General features: G+C 42.9%; 1 protein-coding gene across 2 annotated transcripts in view; it reads left to right on the top strand.

The window, feature by feature from the left end:
* The first annotated feature begins 2,549 nt into the window (after window positions 1-2,549).
* The window catches only part of LOC109627012 (zinc finger MIZ domain-containing protein 1-like), a 107,484-nt gene continuing 93,228 nt past the window's right edge, over window positions 2,550-16,805 (top strand). The window contains exon 1 of one of the 2 annotated variants that reach the window (XM_020083322.2): window positions 2,550-2,730. The gene's annotated coding sequence lies outside the window, so the exon portion shown is untranslated. The remainder of the gene's footprint in view (window positions 2,731-16,805) is intronic. The other variant, XM_069517478.1, reaches the window with a different exon arrangement.

Below are 16,805 nucleotides of genomic sequence, written 5' to 3'. Positions count from 1 at the left end.
GAGCGCAGTGAAACCAGATGTAACACAACATTAATATTCATCATCTTATGAAGGGGATCTTGCTCACGTGTTAGAAAACATATGCTTACTTACATTCAGCAGATAAGATTCATGTTTGTGTCCATCTGGTGAATGTAAGTCCAATATTCACTCTCCTTTACGCTTGATTTTGTTCTCCACCAAGCTGCAGGTAGAATAGGCAGGTGGGTAGATAGGGAGGGAGGGAGGTACTAGAGATACATCCCTTCGCATTTAATTTTTAAAGAATTTCACTGGCAGTCTGTTTGACTCTGTCTCCTTGACCCAGTTGTGATAAGGAAAATTCTCCTCTATATTTGGATCAGTGAGTCTGTCCTGCGCTGGTGTACGTCGTCCCGAGACAGACGTCACATCATCATCTCCAGAGAGAGCGAGAGACGGGGTGGCAATGCTGTGATCACAGGTCTGACAGGTCGATCCTTTTAAAAAACATCCCAGTGGAACGATGGGGAAGGAAGATGTTGTATCATGACAGTGGAATATTATGTCGAAAGTTTCGCTGCATTGTCAATTTTCTTTATGCATCAGGCGCCTAAATCCTGACGTAGTGTGACGATACTGACCCTGAACTTTAACTGTTACACCCCAGTCTGTTGGTGGCTCGCATATTTAACCATATACAAAATTTATCACAGGAATAGATCCTCGGGCTGAGTGAGACAAGCTTAAGTGGCCTGAGACAAATTAGTGATTGAGAGTTATTTTTAGCTATTTAATAGGCAACGGTTTAAAAATGAGCACCAAACGGCTGCTCCATTAACAATAAGGTATTAAATATAGAACAACTCAGCCTTCTACATTATGCTTAATTTGTCTATTCATACAATTTTAACATTAGTAAAATATAAATGAAAAGTTCAATTTAAGTATTATAATTGTTGGATAATCTTCTGTCGATAAACTAACTGATCAGGCATTTGATTGATTTCTACATCGATAATGTATATTGTATTCACTCTTAGTTTTCAGAGAGGTTTCGTGTTTTTGATTCGCTGTAGACTACAAAGTAACTTACATATCTATAGCTGGCTTTAATTAAACCAATTTGTCAGTGGTTCGGATCTAACTTGAGCTTTTCTTATTTATTTGTTTTTGTTTAACTTGTAGCACTTGTCCATATTTAAGCTGTTTGTGTTTATGCACCTTGCAACAATCACCTACTGAAAACTATAGAGGGCTTTATTGTAATTAGCGGCTCGATAAAATTGATGGGGCTTTGGTATCCTGGAATCAAAAGTTTGCTCCTGCATCCCGATGCAATTGCCGTGAATCACAATCACCTAAAAAAAAAAAATTCCAATCTCCATCAGAGGGAAATGCTCACATTAGCCAATTCGAGGATGGCTTACAAGGCTGGAACAGGCTGAAATCAATGCTTCCTGTCACCTTTTAGCAGGACAAATGGCGCCTATTGTTCCAGCACATCCCTCCCCCTAACTTAGACAGCTGGGGTAGATGCACAGGCCAGAGAGCATGGGGGCTCTCAGGGGTCCACACACACACACACACACACACACCAGCAGAGTGTGTCAGCAGTGTGGTGGCTTGTGTGAGAGCTTCTGATCCCAATCTTTGAGAGTCAATCACAGCATGCAGGGTGGTGTGTTTGTAACTTTTGATGCTTCCAAACAGGTCACAGTGGCAGGTCAGTGTGTGTGTGTGTGTGTGTGTGTGTGTGTGTGTGTGTGTGTGTGTGCGTGTGGATGCTGCTTGGCTCACTCATGGCTCCTTGACGTCAGCTCTCAGCCCAGTCTGCTGCTGCTGCTGCTGCTGCTGCTCTCAAACATGTCTTTGTTATTCAGAGCTTTCCATCACACAGTGGCGACCTGCAAAACACGGAGGGTGGCGTCATCTCCGCGGAGGATCATGGGACAGTGTGCGCCTGCGTGCGTTTGTTGCCGTTTAGGCTATTTGAACTATTATAGTGGACTTTTATTTTGATATAAATATATTCTGATGATAAAAACACAGAGTTGATTATTATTGACTGTTGTAATGGCAGTTTGAATATTGTTGTTATGATGTTGTTGTTATATTTAATATCTGTATTTCACATGTACTATTTGGCTGCTGCTATTATTATCATCGTTATTAAAGATGATGTTGGATGTAATTGTTATCATACTAGTTTCCCATTATTGGCCCTTTAAGTAGAGATTCGATTTCCTTTCAAATGCCAATAAACAACAATTAGCTATAAGCTGATCCATTAATGAGCCTGAATCAATAAGGAGATTTATATTTAATATGCAGAATGCTCAGCTCCCGTTGGAACATGTGGAAGTAAATATCAATAATATGTGTTACAGATTGTTTCTTTTTTAATAATTCCACAGAAATACAGATGCATGTGTAACCACAGTGTCTGGAGCAGATGGCCGCTGAGCAGAGCTGGAGCTGGGCACACGGGGACCGTCCGGCTCCGCTCCGGGCTCTCCGGCTCTCCGGCTCTCCCCGCCGCTCCGCCTCCGCCCGGAACTCCGCGACACGTTTTGCGTGCAGCCGCGGAGCACGGGTCCCTCCGGTAATAGAATAGCCGATGAAATTTGACACTTCAACTTACTGCGACTCTATTCACCGACTCAGCCGCTGACGTGCAGCCCATTCCCGGTCAGTGGCCGTGAGGGGGGACGAGATTTAACCGACGCGAGAGGCGAACACTAACCGAGGACTTTCTCCGCGTGAGAACCGGTGAGTAGCTGCAAACTTAACCGTCGCCTGCTCCCGGTCGCTGCCGCTGCGAGGCTCCTCGGTCTCGCTGGAGGGTTTTTTTTGTTTGTTTGTTTGTTTGCTTGTTTCCACTTTGGCTCAGATTGTTTCTCGATATTTGAGCGACCGCTGGAGGAGGCACCGGGGAGCAGCCCGGAGCTCACACCGACAAGCGAGCGAGAGAGCGAGCGAGCGGCGGTGGGGTTTTTATCCACCGTCGGGGTTGAACCGGCGGGGCTGCTGCTGCTGCCGCCGCCGCCGAGGAGCAGGTTGTGCATTTCGGTGGTAACAGATGCCGCGTTGATCTCTCCAGCGCCGGCGCTTGTGTGCGTTTTTTGCAGAATGAACCATGCCTGCGTGTTATTGTGCGTGTGTGTTTAATCCTCTGGTGTGCACATGGCTGTGTGTCCGGTGTGTCTGCAGAACAACTGTGCATCTGCATCCACCGCAGCGCGCTCACCATCACATCCCTGCAAAAAAATGTGTGTTTGTGAACTTCAACAGCAGCACATGTCCACAGCATCACACACACACCCATGGCTGGAGTGATGATGCTGCTGCTGCTGTGGGTCACTCCTGCTTTGGTAAAGTTGACTCCCCCCAAAAATTCCTGCTGTCTGAACATAATGGAGCCAATTGGGGCTTGAGGAGGAGGAGGGGGGGCCCTCAGATATTGAGCTCCTTTCTCTACATCTGTGCAGGAAGCAGAAATCATGGCCAAGTGGAAAAAGTAACCCTGCTTGCCTGATCTGCTTCCTAACCATTGTCACGAATAGAGAGGGAGGGGGGTGTGTTTCTCCCATATGTGCATGCACTTCATTTCTGTGTATCGAAAAATCCCCCATTTGGGAGCATCGAGCATGCAGAACAGCGTGCAGATGTTTCTTGTCTCGTTCTGGTGAGATGTCAAAGAGAGCTCCTCCTGTTTTTGTTATGTTGCTGAGAAAAGTTCATGCTCCTCGTGTTCTCCTTTTTAGCAGCAGCAGCAGCAGCATCTTCCCGATCATCAGAATTTGGACCCAGCTGCTGAGGGTCCATGAGAAACTGGTGTGGTGATAGCAGCTATATTGAGCAGGCCGGGTTTGCTTGTTTACATTTCTGTCATATAATCCAGGGGTCTGGTTTGGTTTAATAGCTGCAGCCTGCAGACGTCTGAGCTGATGGGGCTCCTACATCAACTAGATTTAAAACTTTCACACGCAGAATGGGAGATGTGGTCAAACTAGTGGGCTGCCATGCATGCATGAGTGATTGAAAGCTGATTTTAGCCCCATTTGTGAGTTAAAACTTCCAACTTCCAGTAGCTTCACAGATGAGGGTGGTGTCAGACAGAGAAGGAGGTTTTCTGTCCCGTCCCCTCCCCTCCCAGTCACCCCATTCGCAGAGGGGCCCCAGGTTGGGCTCCTGAATAACCATGGGGCAGACCCCACCAGGCTGACCTTCTTCTATTCAAGTCGAGGATGTTGAAACACCAGCCGTCAAACAAAAGACACATTGAAACAGAGATCTGCAACCCAGCACGTGTGTCTGGGCGCTGAAGTAGACCATTTATTAACTCTGGGTTTCCTACTGACCAGTGAAAAGAATCAGCACATAGTGGGGCAGAACAAAACTGTAAAAGGACATTCAGCTGCTCCTGACTCTCGAAACCTCAAAGTAAATACAGAAAATGAAGATTTATTTCCCAAAGATTAAATCACACATATCTTTGCGACATAAAACCCTGAAGCAATTTTTTTTTTCTCTTGTCTGGGGTCTGTGTGCATCACTGTAGATTGACAATGGCAAGATATTTTTTGTAGTGTCAGGTGGGAGTTTTCGCTCTCGCCTTTCCACCCACCTGACGAGGTGAGAGTAAAGGCAGAAGCTGGAAATGGCTGTGCCACATGGGAAATTATTCAACTCTCAGATCAGAGAGGACACACAAGAGGCCTCATTACCTCCAGCAGCACTGCTGGCCGGCCTGAGAGGAGGCCGAGAGCCGGTGTGCGTCTCAACTGGCCACGCTCGCCTGCTGAAATGTTGTGTGTGTGTGTATGTGCTGCGTCTGCTGCTCCTTTTGTCTGAGAACAATCCTGAGACATGTGCGGTGTCGTTTTACACCTGACAGTCAGGGATAAATACTGAAACATGACAGTCCAGTCTGCGTTATAGCGGCTAAACTCAACCCATTCCCAAAGGTTTGCAGCCCGAGCCTCTTATATTTTGTACCAACAATGTGTGCTTAAGCAGCGGGTAAACAGGGCTGTTAGATGGTGTATAATGTCATAATGTTATTGATTCGACTTGGGAATTCCAGTTGCGGCGAGCAGCTCCCGCGCACTGAGAGCTCTCTAAAGCTCACTAACAGGAAAAAGGTTGAGCCAGCGAGCGACTGCTCTTCCTCTGCGGTCAGAGCCTGTGGGAGGTTTGTGTAGGTTTCGCTCAAGGTCCTTTTCTGTGTTGTCTTTGCCCGACAGATAAACTCCTGGGATGAATCACCTCACTGGTATGGCTATTTTCAATGAGTAAAGAGGAACGACGCGGGGGCCAAGCGGCGAGCTCTGGGTGCAGAAAGTGTGTCACTGGGCTGTTTGTAGCTGTTTAATCGTGCAGGTTTACTTTGTGTCAAACAGCACTTCATTTTTATTCATCCTGTTATGATGCTGCTTGTGCGCAATTATAACGCTGTAAATGTTTATTTTGATTCTGCAGTAACTCTGGCAGTGAGATTGAGTTGAAAGTACATTTAATCAAACACTTGGATTAGTTTTAGTGCTTCTTTACGCCATAACTTCAGAGAAACTAATGTAACTTTTCATGATAGTTATGTTGTCTTTTTCAAACTTTGGCCTGTGAAGAAGCAGAAAATAATTTCTAAGGTATAATCAATTATCAAACCTAATTAAGAAAAAAGAGAATCTCAAAATATGAATTTTTTTTTCTTTTTTCGATTTTCAACATCACACGAAGGTCACCTTACTTTTCAAGTTGCAGTCAAACACAAAACTGAGAAACACTGAACGTAGATAGAACCAGATAGGAAATAAAGACAAGTCCAGAATCCACATGACAGAGAAATATTATTGAAATAACTAATAATGTACATTAAAGTGGCCACAGACATTGAATGAAAGCTGTTTCTCTGGAATGGCACCAAAAACCAACCCCCCCCACCATGTGCACAAAAGGTCCTCATGTTTTATTAAATTTGGCAAGTGAACCATTCATTGGTTCATTCTAACAAAGTAAAAATGTCCTTCATCCAAGAGGAATAAGAAATGAGAGTGAAATCAGACGTCTGATTAATAAGGTCACAAACGCTACTAAGTCTGCCTTTTATTTTGGAAGTGGTGGAGTGGGAGGCGGATCCCCAAACAATGCTGTGATTGCTGTTGGTTTCCAAATCTGAGGGAAAGACTTTCTATCTAATTGGTTTTTAAAGAAGGGCATGACCGAAACATATGGAGGTGGGCAGCAGGGGCTTCTCTTACACGTCAGGTCAAAGGTTGCCCTGTAGTTTCACTGAAGTGATTCATTTGAGTATTAATCATTATTTCACAAAACACGCAAGCAAAGATAAATAGAAATTCTGCTCGTATCAATCGTCCTTCTCATGCGTCGGTATTCTGCTGCCAATATGTCTGTATTTAGCCTGTGATGTGATATTTGGTATCAGTTTAATTCCAGTAGGGCTTCTGTGTTATCATGCATTCCTCATGTGTGTGTTTGTGGTGATTCGTGATGCCCCACCTCTGTGACACGGAGCTGCAGCAAGGCGGCCTGGGCAGAAATCCACACATTTTTTTTTCTGATTGAGAAAATGGTTTGACTGTACCTATCAGCTTAACTGTTGACTGTTAATATGAAGCTTCTATTTTCACAACACGGCTCAGAGAAAGGGAATCTGTGTGTGTGTTTGCGTTATTGCAGGAGGGGAGATACAGAGCCGAGTGAGGGATGGGAGAGGTGCTGGGAGTGACGCCAGACCACACATCATTTAATCATGTTAGATTGTGCAACCACTTTGTGCATTTTTTTTCGGTTGCGTTGGTGCTCGGAGTTGTTGTTGTACAAACTGTACCCGTAAAGAGGACTTGACAGCAGGGGGAAGCGGGGATGACAGTTTTAATGGAGTGAAGCGAAATCACTTATTTTGTTTTTTTTCCTTCAAATTATGGATTAAATTCAGTTTTATGACCAGAATATGACAATAAAAGTCAGATTTCAGCTTCGCCTGCACCTTACGATATGTGCGGAGAAATCTGAAGCAATAACATTAGCGACCACTTAAAAGTTGAGTGTGTGGAAGGACGGCCATTGTGCATATTAGCATTGGATTTGAACGTGTCCTTTTGGCTTAATCCCACTGTTGACTCGCCTGCTAAGTACTGAGCATGTTATTTTTGCTCTTTTTAGGGAGCCCCTCTCTGCATAATCTCACTTAATCTAATCCATCCCCCTTTATAATAGACTGGGAATGATGTGACTTTATAGAAAAAGCTTTAGTGTAGATCCATACTAAACAGACTGGTGCGCCGCTTGCTTTCCTCAACCCCTCTGGCAAAGCTCTTGTGAAAATGCAAGTGACCTCTGCGGCCCTTGTTAGTCTGAACAATAGGCCGGCCTCCTGTTACAGCTGCAGTCGTGCTGGAGGGGAAGTTAGCCGGAACACAAAATACACATCTTGTGATTAATGGGCCTAAATACTATATTTCTGAATTGTTCCCATGCCTGCTTGGCACACAAGGAAAATCCCCCCTGTACTTTTCTGAATATCATTTGTGTGCAGGATTTCTGCAGATTATTTTCTCAAATAGTCGATTATTTGTTTTGAATGTAACACATACAAAAAATACTGGGAAAAGCCATTTTGATTCCCCTCATCCCCAAGTGATGTCTTCATCAATCTTAAAACTAAAGATATCAAGTTTATCATGATGACAAAAAAGAACTCCCAACTCTTTACATTTAAGAAGAAATTTGCTTCAAAATGACTCAAACAATCGACTGATTCACAAAACAGCTTCCGATTAATTTTCTGCTGATTCACTAATCAATTAATTGACTAATTGGTTCATCAGTTAGTGCAGCTCTAGCAGAATTTGTTTATAGAGCAAAGTGACAGGTGACTTGTAGATATGGACGGCATGAAAGCTTAAAAATCACATCCTTAAACCCTCCATAAAATGAACTGGTCATATTGTACATTGATTAATTGTTAATTAATAACTTAGAAAAAAAAATCAAATATTCTATCATTTCATTGTCGATTTGAATGTCTTTGGGTTTTGAATTATTGATCGGACATTGATTGAATATGTTGGACAGAAAATTATGAAAATAAGTTATTCGCAGTCTTAACATCAACTGCTGTATGTGCATGATTTGTGAAATTGAAGTCCTGTCATTGAAGATAAAATGCAATTAAAAATTGACTATTATTGCAGTTCACATATCTGTGGTCTTGAGCAGCGTTAGAGAGTCAAACAGGCGAGTTAGTGAGCTACACGATAGCTGTGAGGGGAAAAAAAAAATCACATCCAATCTGTGAGTCTTAAACCCACGACGGATATAATTAGAGCTTTTGAGGCCCCCAGCAATCGCAGGCTCATGCATGTTGAATGTGACATGCTGTGAAAAACATACGCAGATGATGTCAGAGCGAAGCACTGCAGTGTTAAGTGTAAATGAAAGGCTCTGAATCATGGATAACATCTGGCTTCTCCGAAGTCTCAGCTTCTATAAATTAAACAGGGTCTGACCAAGGAATCCTGAAGTGTTGTCAAATGGTGCAGCAGGAGATAGAGTTGCGCTGCAGACATGTTTCCATCTTAAATTTCAGGGCAGATGGAGAAACTGGCAGCTGCTCTCGAAAATATGAAAACGTCTCAAGAGGTGTAATGGCACAATAAAAAAAAAAAGGGCGCTAAAAAGACTGAGCGACTGAAGCATCACAGTGGCTCTGGTGCGCCCTGGAGGGGTGTTTTATTTTAGGAGAGAGATCCACACCTCTGATCAGTAATGAAGGTGTTTCTGAGCAAGTGGTTCTCCGACAAGGAAAATTAAGTGTGATTTACTCATACGCAGGGATTGCCCCCCCGCCCCGTTCTCTCAAAGAAAACTACTGAGGGTAATCTCTCTCTCCCCAGACACACCCTCCTTTTTCTACCCTCCCATGCCACTCTCACACCCTAAACACAAATGTCAGATGCTTTCAAGTTTGCTTCAAGATGTAAAACACAAGGAGGTGAAACCCCTGACATGGTGCACACCAGAGGTTGTGTAAATATTGTTTTGCATTTCACCTGCTTTCCTTTGCATATGTGGAGAAACCGGCGATGACCCACAGTAAAGAGTGCATGCTGGGTGCTCACTCAGGTCTCGCACGCAAGTGTTGGAGGCGTCAACTGAAACACTGCTCATTGACCTTAAATGAGGTGACGTCATGCGTTGCAGAACTGCATTGTGGTTGTGTATGGCCAACGGCAGCTCCAGCCTATGAAGTCATTTTGGAACCAACACTCAAGTGCAGGGGCCAATCAAATCGCGTTAATGCAAAAAAGGTGGCAGAGGCAGCCGGTGATTTTATTTCCTGTGTATTCCCGTTTAGCAATGTAGTGTTAGCATGGCATGCTAACATGACAGCCAGCTATGTTGTGTGTCCTGAGCTTAAAACTGGGATCACCAAGCGTTGGGCACGCCGACCGTCATGCGATAATGAGATCTTGCTCATTTAAAAAAAAAGTCCCAACTCTTTGCTAAACAACAGTGCTGGTTAATTTTAAAGAAAGCTGCATGATCCTGTCGTTTCTGACGCAGCTTCTGGTTTGGTAGAACACGTGCCTGCTGAGCGAGGACTACATGACTGCAACAAATGATTACTTTTATAATCTATCGTCTGTTTTTCAATTACTTAATTGAATAACATTGTCTATAAAATGTCACAAGTTCTCAGAGCCCGAGGTGATATCTTCATATTGCTGTTTTGTTCCCAATCTAAAAATATCAAATATGACATTCGCTATTATATAGAAGAGAGAAAAGCAGGAAATACTGAATCTGGAGCCGACCTCTCACATGTGTTGATAGAGTCAGATTTTAAACAGTAATGCTAATTTCAGGTGAATTTATCTCTTTCGGGACAGATAGCCCTTATTTTTTCTCTCCAACAGGACGACTGTTGTAACTGATGATGACTTGCAGACAGCAGCAACACCACACCCAGCGCCTGTGTGTCAGCTTACACTGTACCCTCATTCTAACACGGTGTCTGTGTGCGGTCGGTTACCCAGGTGCAAGGCATGCATCATAGAGCCGAGCTGATACACTGACGTGACAGCTGTGGGCAGTGAAAGGAGAACACAAGAGAAGTCTCGGCACTGAACGAGGTGGAATACATTAACCCTCAGCGTCCGAACGATTCGTCTTGGATCAAAACTTGCACCCTTACTGTTCCGCTGCTTACTTTTTCCTGCGATAGAAATATGTTTGTCTATTCTCAATAATGTCCAGAGTTCCACTTGGGGTTACAACTTCAGGTCTTGCTTTATTTGTCATGTTTTCACCCCATCCATTGGTTTATTTGTCCGCAGGATTATGTAAAAAAACTACTGAATGGATTTCCAAGAAGTCGGTGAAATGTGTTAAGACAGAACACATTAAATTGTGTTCTTTCTTAATCATTGAGAGATGGGGCATTTGTTGGACATTTTCACCAATTTCCGGGGAATGTATCTTGATGGAAAAAATCTGCATACTTAAGGGACTGGTATCTATGAGTGAAATTTGGTGCAGCTTGATTGAATTTAAGGAGGCTGCTGGGCCTTGGCGGAGATATGCGCTCTACTCAGTGCCATTCCATTTTAATGAACGAGTAAACCTCACTTTTACGTTTAATACTCTAGAGTTGTACAGGGGATAGTTAGGTGATTGACATCTCATGGAGCAGTTTGGCCAAAAAGTAAATAAATATACACTAAAAAACTGTAGCCAACAGATAACTTTGCATCTCCATGGCAATATCCTTGGCAACACTTCCTGTTTAGATTACCCAAAGCATGATGGGAACTTTAGGGGCCAAAATAAGCTTATGCTTTAAAAATGGAAATAAGAACAGAACAATCAAGAGGAAAGATAAAAACCCTTGAAAATCAAATATTACAATTAGTATGAAGCCATTGAATTTCCAATCAACATGATTCTTAAGTGTGCTTAATCATGTGTAACCCTATTGAGATGCCAAATAAGGACAATTCTGGGCAGCCTAACTTATTCTGAACACACTGTAAGACACCTCCAGGAAAATAATACAGTGCCAGCACACATAAGCTTGGAAATTAAACAGCTGAGTGTTAAAAAGATTAATAACTTGGCGCTGGTGAATTTTTCTTTGAATGACCTGAGAAATCAGGACATGAAATATGCATTTGTGTATCTGCACAGCATGTATGTGTCCAAAAATATGTCTTGTAGCCACGTGCGCCGCTATCCCAGTGGTGACTTTAAATAACTCTTCTGTAAACACATCCTGTCTGTTTCCTTATTTCCCCTCGTCCGTTCGCTGGAGGGTCGTCCCACTTTGGGGAAACAAACTGTTGCCTTAGCATAGACAACAAAAATAGTTTCACACACTAATAGCAGCAACAACAACAACTGCTAGTGCTGATGATGCTAATTAATTGGGCAGTGTTATCCGGATGTAAACATGCAGAGAGAGACATGCAGACACACTTCACACTCCTATTTATAGGTGCAGATTGCATAAGCTCTTTCCAAACAACAGGGTGTTCTCATTTTGTCAGTATCAAACAGAGAAAAAGCTGTAACTCGACACATTATTTTTATACACACTGTACACTTGCACCCCTACTCCTTCTTGGCAAACCCTGTGTGGCCCAACGGGCTCGGCGGCTTACAAAAATGTCGACGGCATACGCTATTTTTGACCATCTGCTCTAAAAGCAGGGCATGTTTGAGTCACAGTCGCCGTGGTGCGAGGCTGTGCCCGTGATGTGCCTGGCATGTGGAGAGAGAGAGAGAGAGGGAGAGGGTGATGGCTCACCCGAGGGCCCAGCATCCTTCGTGTCACCACGTGCGGCTGGTTTCACTAATGTGTGTTTCATTAGCATGAAGGCTGATGGGGGGGGCGGGCAGAGAAGAGGTACAGGGGCCAGATCCTCCACATCTTGGACGAAGAACATGAGAGAAGATATCCCTGTGCTTGACTCATGGTGTAAACATCGTCAGCGAGATGAAATAGTCTGAGGTCAGAAATGTCTCAACAACAAAAGTGTCTGTGCCTCACTCCATCTTTCTCTCTCTCTCCCTCTCTCTCTCTCCCCCTCTCTCTCGTGTTATTTGTGAGGTAGGAATGTGAAACCTAATCTGCGTTGGCTGGGGGGGTATAGTGGGTCTCTTTAGAAGAATTACTCCTATGTGTTGCCACTTCTTGCATAGTTTATAACTCTGCTCTGGACAAAGACTCTCGCTGCTCCACAACTTTCTAAACATCTTTCATATTTTCACTTTTTTCTCTATTTTCAGTTATTAAAAAAAAATATCTGCCACTGCACTGAATCCATTTCAACCAGTTTCTGATGCAACTCAAGTAGTTTTTTTCTTCTGTCTAAAATCTTTTTTTTTTTCTTGATTTTAATGCAAACATTTCCATTTTGATGATTTTATTTTTTTATTTAATGCTCAAAACAACAACACACAAAAACAAACAGAAACACAAAAACACATTTTACAGGATTCTTTCAAACGAGAAATGAAATTAATTTGCAGTAAAGAACATTCAAAGTCCCATGTAGTCCCACTCTATACTAAACTCTATCCATGTTATATTACTTTGTTTGACAACTTTCCCCGAAAGAAAAGTGTTGTTATGGCACAACTTTATAGCAAATTCTGTTTTCTTTAAATTGCTAATTAAATTAATTTAAAGGCTCCATCCTCAAAATGTCTGATCCTTGCGTACAGCTGTTCTCTTTAAGAATCAACACACACACAGTTGCTCGGTGGTTTTGCTTGACCTTTGGTTCTTGAGGTCAAATGTCACGTCTTGGTTTTTATCAATAAGAGTCACCTTAAATTCAGAAAACACACCTGTTAGAGAGACCTTACTACTTCACACACTGATAAGTCCACGATGTGTTGCTGTTGTTTTCATTTATTTATTCATTTTTTGGGGCATCAGCTGATTGAAAGAGCGAATCACCGGAGGCTGCGCATCCTGCGTCGTCTTTGTGCGGCGGCGACCACAGGCACTTCCTTAGGAGGAGGGAGGTGGAGAAGATGGTGTGAGCTGTAATTATATTTATGTAGCGCCCCATTCAATCTGTCACAGTAAATTTTGCCTGACTTGTCATATTGCAAATCATTACAGCAGATTAAATGCTGGTTATGAACTCAAAGGCCCGGGGAGAAGGCTTCCTTTTTGAACGCCGTATTTGTTTGTTTCTGACGAGCTGTAGTTGTGATGATATTAGCCGTACAGTGTTTCCTGGATGTTTTCAATAAATTTTAATTGGGATGAAAAACGGGTAATGTCACTGGCATTCGCTTTGAAGGAAAACCTCTTTTCAAAAGAGCGGGCATTTTTCCAAGAGTGGAAGAATGCCTGTGAAAGCCTTCATGTCTCGCGGGCCGTCCTCCACCTTTTGTTTTCTCACTTGTCGGGGATCAAACGCGGCGATGGAAAGTTTCTGGCGACTGGCTTTAAAAAAAAAAAAAAAAAAAATCCCTTTGAATCGTCTCAATCAGCTGCCCGGTGCTGAAGCAGGAGAGACTCTGGCGCTGGCTGATGGAAAAAGTAATCGATCGCTTCTCACACACTTGCTGTCCAAAGCCTCGCTCAGCTGACATGTTATTATCCACAAACATGATTATTAATTCAGCCCCTGATTTGTTCGTGAGCGGCATCAACGCTTTTGTTAGGCTTCATTTTACTCGTTCCCTAATTTTTCGCCGCTTGAATCAACTTACGGCGGCGAGTCGGCGTACATGCGTTCTGCCACCTTGAGCACAAAGACTGAGCCACTCGTGTCGGAGCAGTTGCTTCATTTGTCTACAAAATCACTTGTTTGGAGAAGCCCCTGAATGTTGCATCCCGTGATTTGTATGCGAATCACATCAGCCCAAATAAAGCCTGGCAAAATTTCCCTAATGTTCACTGCAGCGAAATCACATTTCAGCCTTATTTATGCTACTGTCTACACCTGCAGACATCACTTCACCCTTAATCTTTTATAGACACTCTAACTCGCTATATATTATGGATTTTAACACGCCACGAGCTCTAAAAGGGGGAAAAGAATGAATTATTTGTGTCATTACTTTTGCTGTTGATAGGAAATGTTTTGCATAATCAACAGCCAAGACAACAAGTGAAAAATTAATGAGCAATATTTTTCAAAGATATAGTTTATGTTGCATGCTGTGTGATGTTTGCTGATGACTTAAGGGAAAAAGGAAACACTTTTCTCCTCGGGATGATTGTCAAGCATCAAATTTCATAATGTCCCTGTTCAGCTACTGAGTATCTGTTTCCAATAATCTCCGCAGTTTGTCGTCTTAATTTACTCGCCACCGTCTGGAAAATTTAAGAACAATGAGGACGAGAGGCGAAGGATCGTTTCTGCGGAGATGAGTTATAGTCTCCACTTTGCTGAACTCCCAGAGCTTCTTTTATTTTAATATTTAGCTACTGCCAGATAAAATCAAAAAGTTTCTCATTTTCTCTGAAGCTCAGAGAAAGAGAGTGGGAGAGAAGGGAAACTGCTTCATGGGTGAAAGCCCTCAAACATGAATATTTAATGGTTGCATTTTAACCAGAGTCATAAAATCCAAGAGGATGTGGCTGAAAAGAGAGCAGTGAGGAGTGTGCAAAGTAGGCTACATTGTTTCTTTAAAGTCTGAGCTGGATGCCTGAAAGTCATGTAATTCCTTCTTCTTCTTCTTCGCGCTGCACACCGAATCAAATATGTGGATTCTGTGTGTCTGGATCATTTAAAGCTCGGGCCATGTCTTGCAATGTGTCGCAGCCCGCTTTTGCAGGGTAAACAGCTTGTTCTACAGCAGGATGAAGAAATCTTGGACCTTAAGGGGCAAAATTAAAATTAGTTTCATTTTGACACTTCCTCAATGTGCACTCAGAAAAAAAAGGGCGGTTTGATTAACTTAATGGCCAGTTGACCAGATTCAGCATCTATTCAATAAACAACAATTTTAGCTCAATGCAGTTAAAGAAGCAAAAAAAAACAACTTTATATTTGTGAATATTTATGTGCAACCTCTTCTTCTCCTTCTCCTCGTCTCGTTGTGCATTTTTAAAATTCTGTTCAGCCCTGCGCTGAGCAAGTCTTGCAGCAGACAGACAGTGAGCTGATTGTTAAGTTTGATAAAGCTGTGTGTTTGTGCGTGCCGGGGTTATTTTCGTGTATGTAAGCTTTACTTCACCAAGGTAATCATTTGCCATCCAATATTGAATCAAGTTAAATGGACTCATAAATTGCAATCACTTAACTCGGCCCTACTGTTACGTTTAATATTGCTTTGTGGAAAAGGTCAGCTGGCAGTGGATCAGGTTCCAGCCACACAGATAATTCAGCTGCTTTTTATGAGTGTTTTTTTAAAAACCCGAAAATCTGCCAGGTGAATTGACTGTACAGTATTTAATAGCAGCCTCACAGCAGTAAAGGAGAAGCAGCGGCTACTGTTTATGTTTTCTAACCTTAGATATGCTTAATGCAGTGTTTAAAGTGTGTGTGTGGTTGGCAGGTTGCAGATAAACCACAGTGGATGCCCTTAAGGGAAACACAATAAAAGGCTTTCCCCACTGAAAGGTCCAAAGTGCAGTTGTCCACTCTGCACAGCAACAATGGAGCGGTTGTGCAAACGGAGCCATCAGCGGCGCTGGCACGCCTGGCACACCAGCTTATCAGGAGGCAGCGGGGGTGTAATGGCGGGGGGTAAGAGGAGGTTAGAGTGCATGTGCGGGTGTGAGTGTGTGTGTGTGGTGTTTTAGTGGCATACAACCTCTCGGAGCTGGGTGCTTGTTGGGGCTGCAGAGACACAGCTGGGTGGTGCAACAAGCATGGGCCCATTGTGTTCCCAGTTTACCATCAACTCTATTTAATATATGTATTTACACCAGAGTTACCCATAGTAAAAGATGGTGCACACGCACAAAGGTCACTCACACACAAGGGATTCTGAGTGACAGTCTGACTGTGTGGACGGTAAAAACATAATCGACCATATAGCGCAACCACACGAGTGACCATGCAGCAACAGGCCAAAACCTGACGATATTCACAATGATGTTAAACACATAAAGATGGTAATGGAGTAATACTGATCAGTTGGATAACCAGCAAGGATTCTGATCATCGATTCATTACTAAATTTAAGATTTTTATGCTAAACCTGGTTTAAGCTTTTCATTTGAGAGAAAAAGTTTGTGTCGAGCATTTTTATCTCAAGGAGGTAAAATTTTCATCAGGAAAGATTATTTCTTTAACATGGCGAGATCAGGCGTTGGGTGTGCACTGTCAGAACACCTTTCTAGTTGTTGTCTTTTTTTCCGTCAATTTTACAGACGGAACAATCAATGGAAAATAGTTGTTAGTTACAGCCCATAAGAAATATCTCCCCTCACCTGGAATAATACAGAGCAGATGTTAAATGGCTATAACTGGATACGCATGGAGAGGACTATCAAAGTGTCAATATTTACATTACGTAGCCCATCTCAGTCACACATTTACTACTCTCTGCTTTTTGGTGTAAAAAAAAACAACTGTGAATGCAAAACCAAATGTTTGTCTCTCACGTCGGAGTGACACTGATTTTAAGCAGAACAGTTTTTCGGTGGCAGATTTTCATTTTCTCTTATTCCTCTGAGCCGTTTGAGGTGTTGAAGGAATGTGTTGCGCGCTCAGAGAGTTTACTCACTTGCGAGATAGTCTGTAGTGCTTTCACAACATTTCCTTTGGGACACAACACTTGGGGGGGGGAAAGGGGAAATCTCAAGGTGCCTGTGTTAGGCTTTAGATGTGACTCAGGGTTGGTAA

This window comes from Paralichthys olivaceus, chromosome 21, assembly GCF_024713975.1.
Source record: "Paralichthys olivaceus isolate ysfri-2021 chromosome 21, ASM2471397v2, whole genome shotgun sequence".
Lineage (NCBI taxonomy): Eukaryota > Metazoa > Chordata > Actinopteri > Pleuronectiformes > Paralichthyidae > Paralichthys > Paralichthys olivaceus.
Note: the sequence above shows the minus strand (reverse complement) of the source record. Positions and strands in the feature narration are given on the sequence as shown.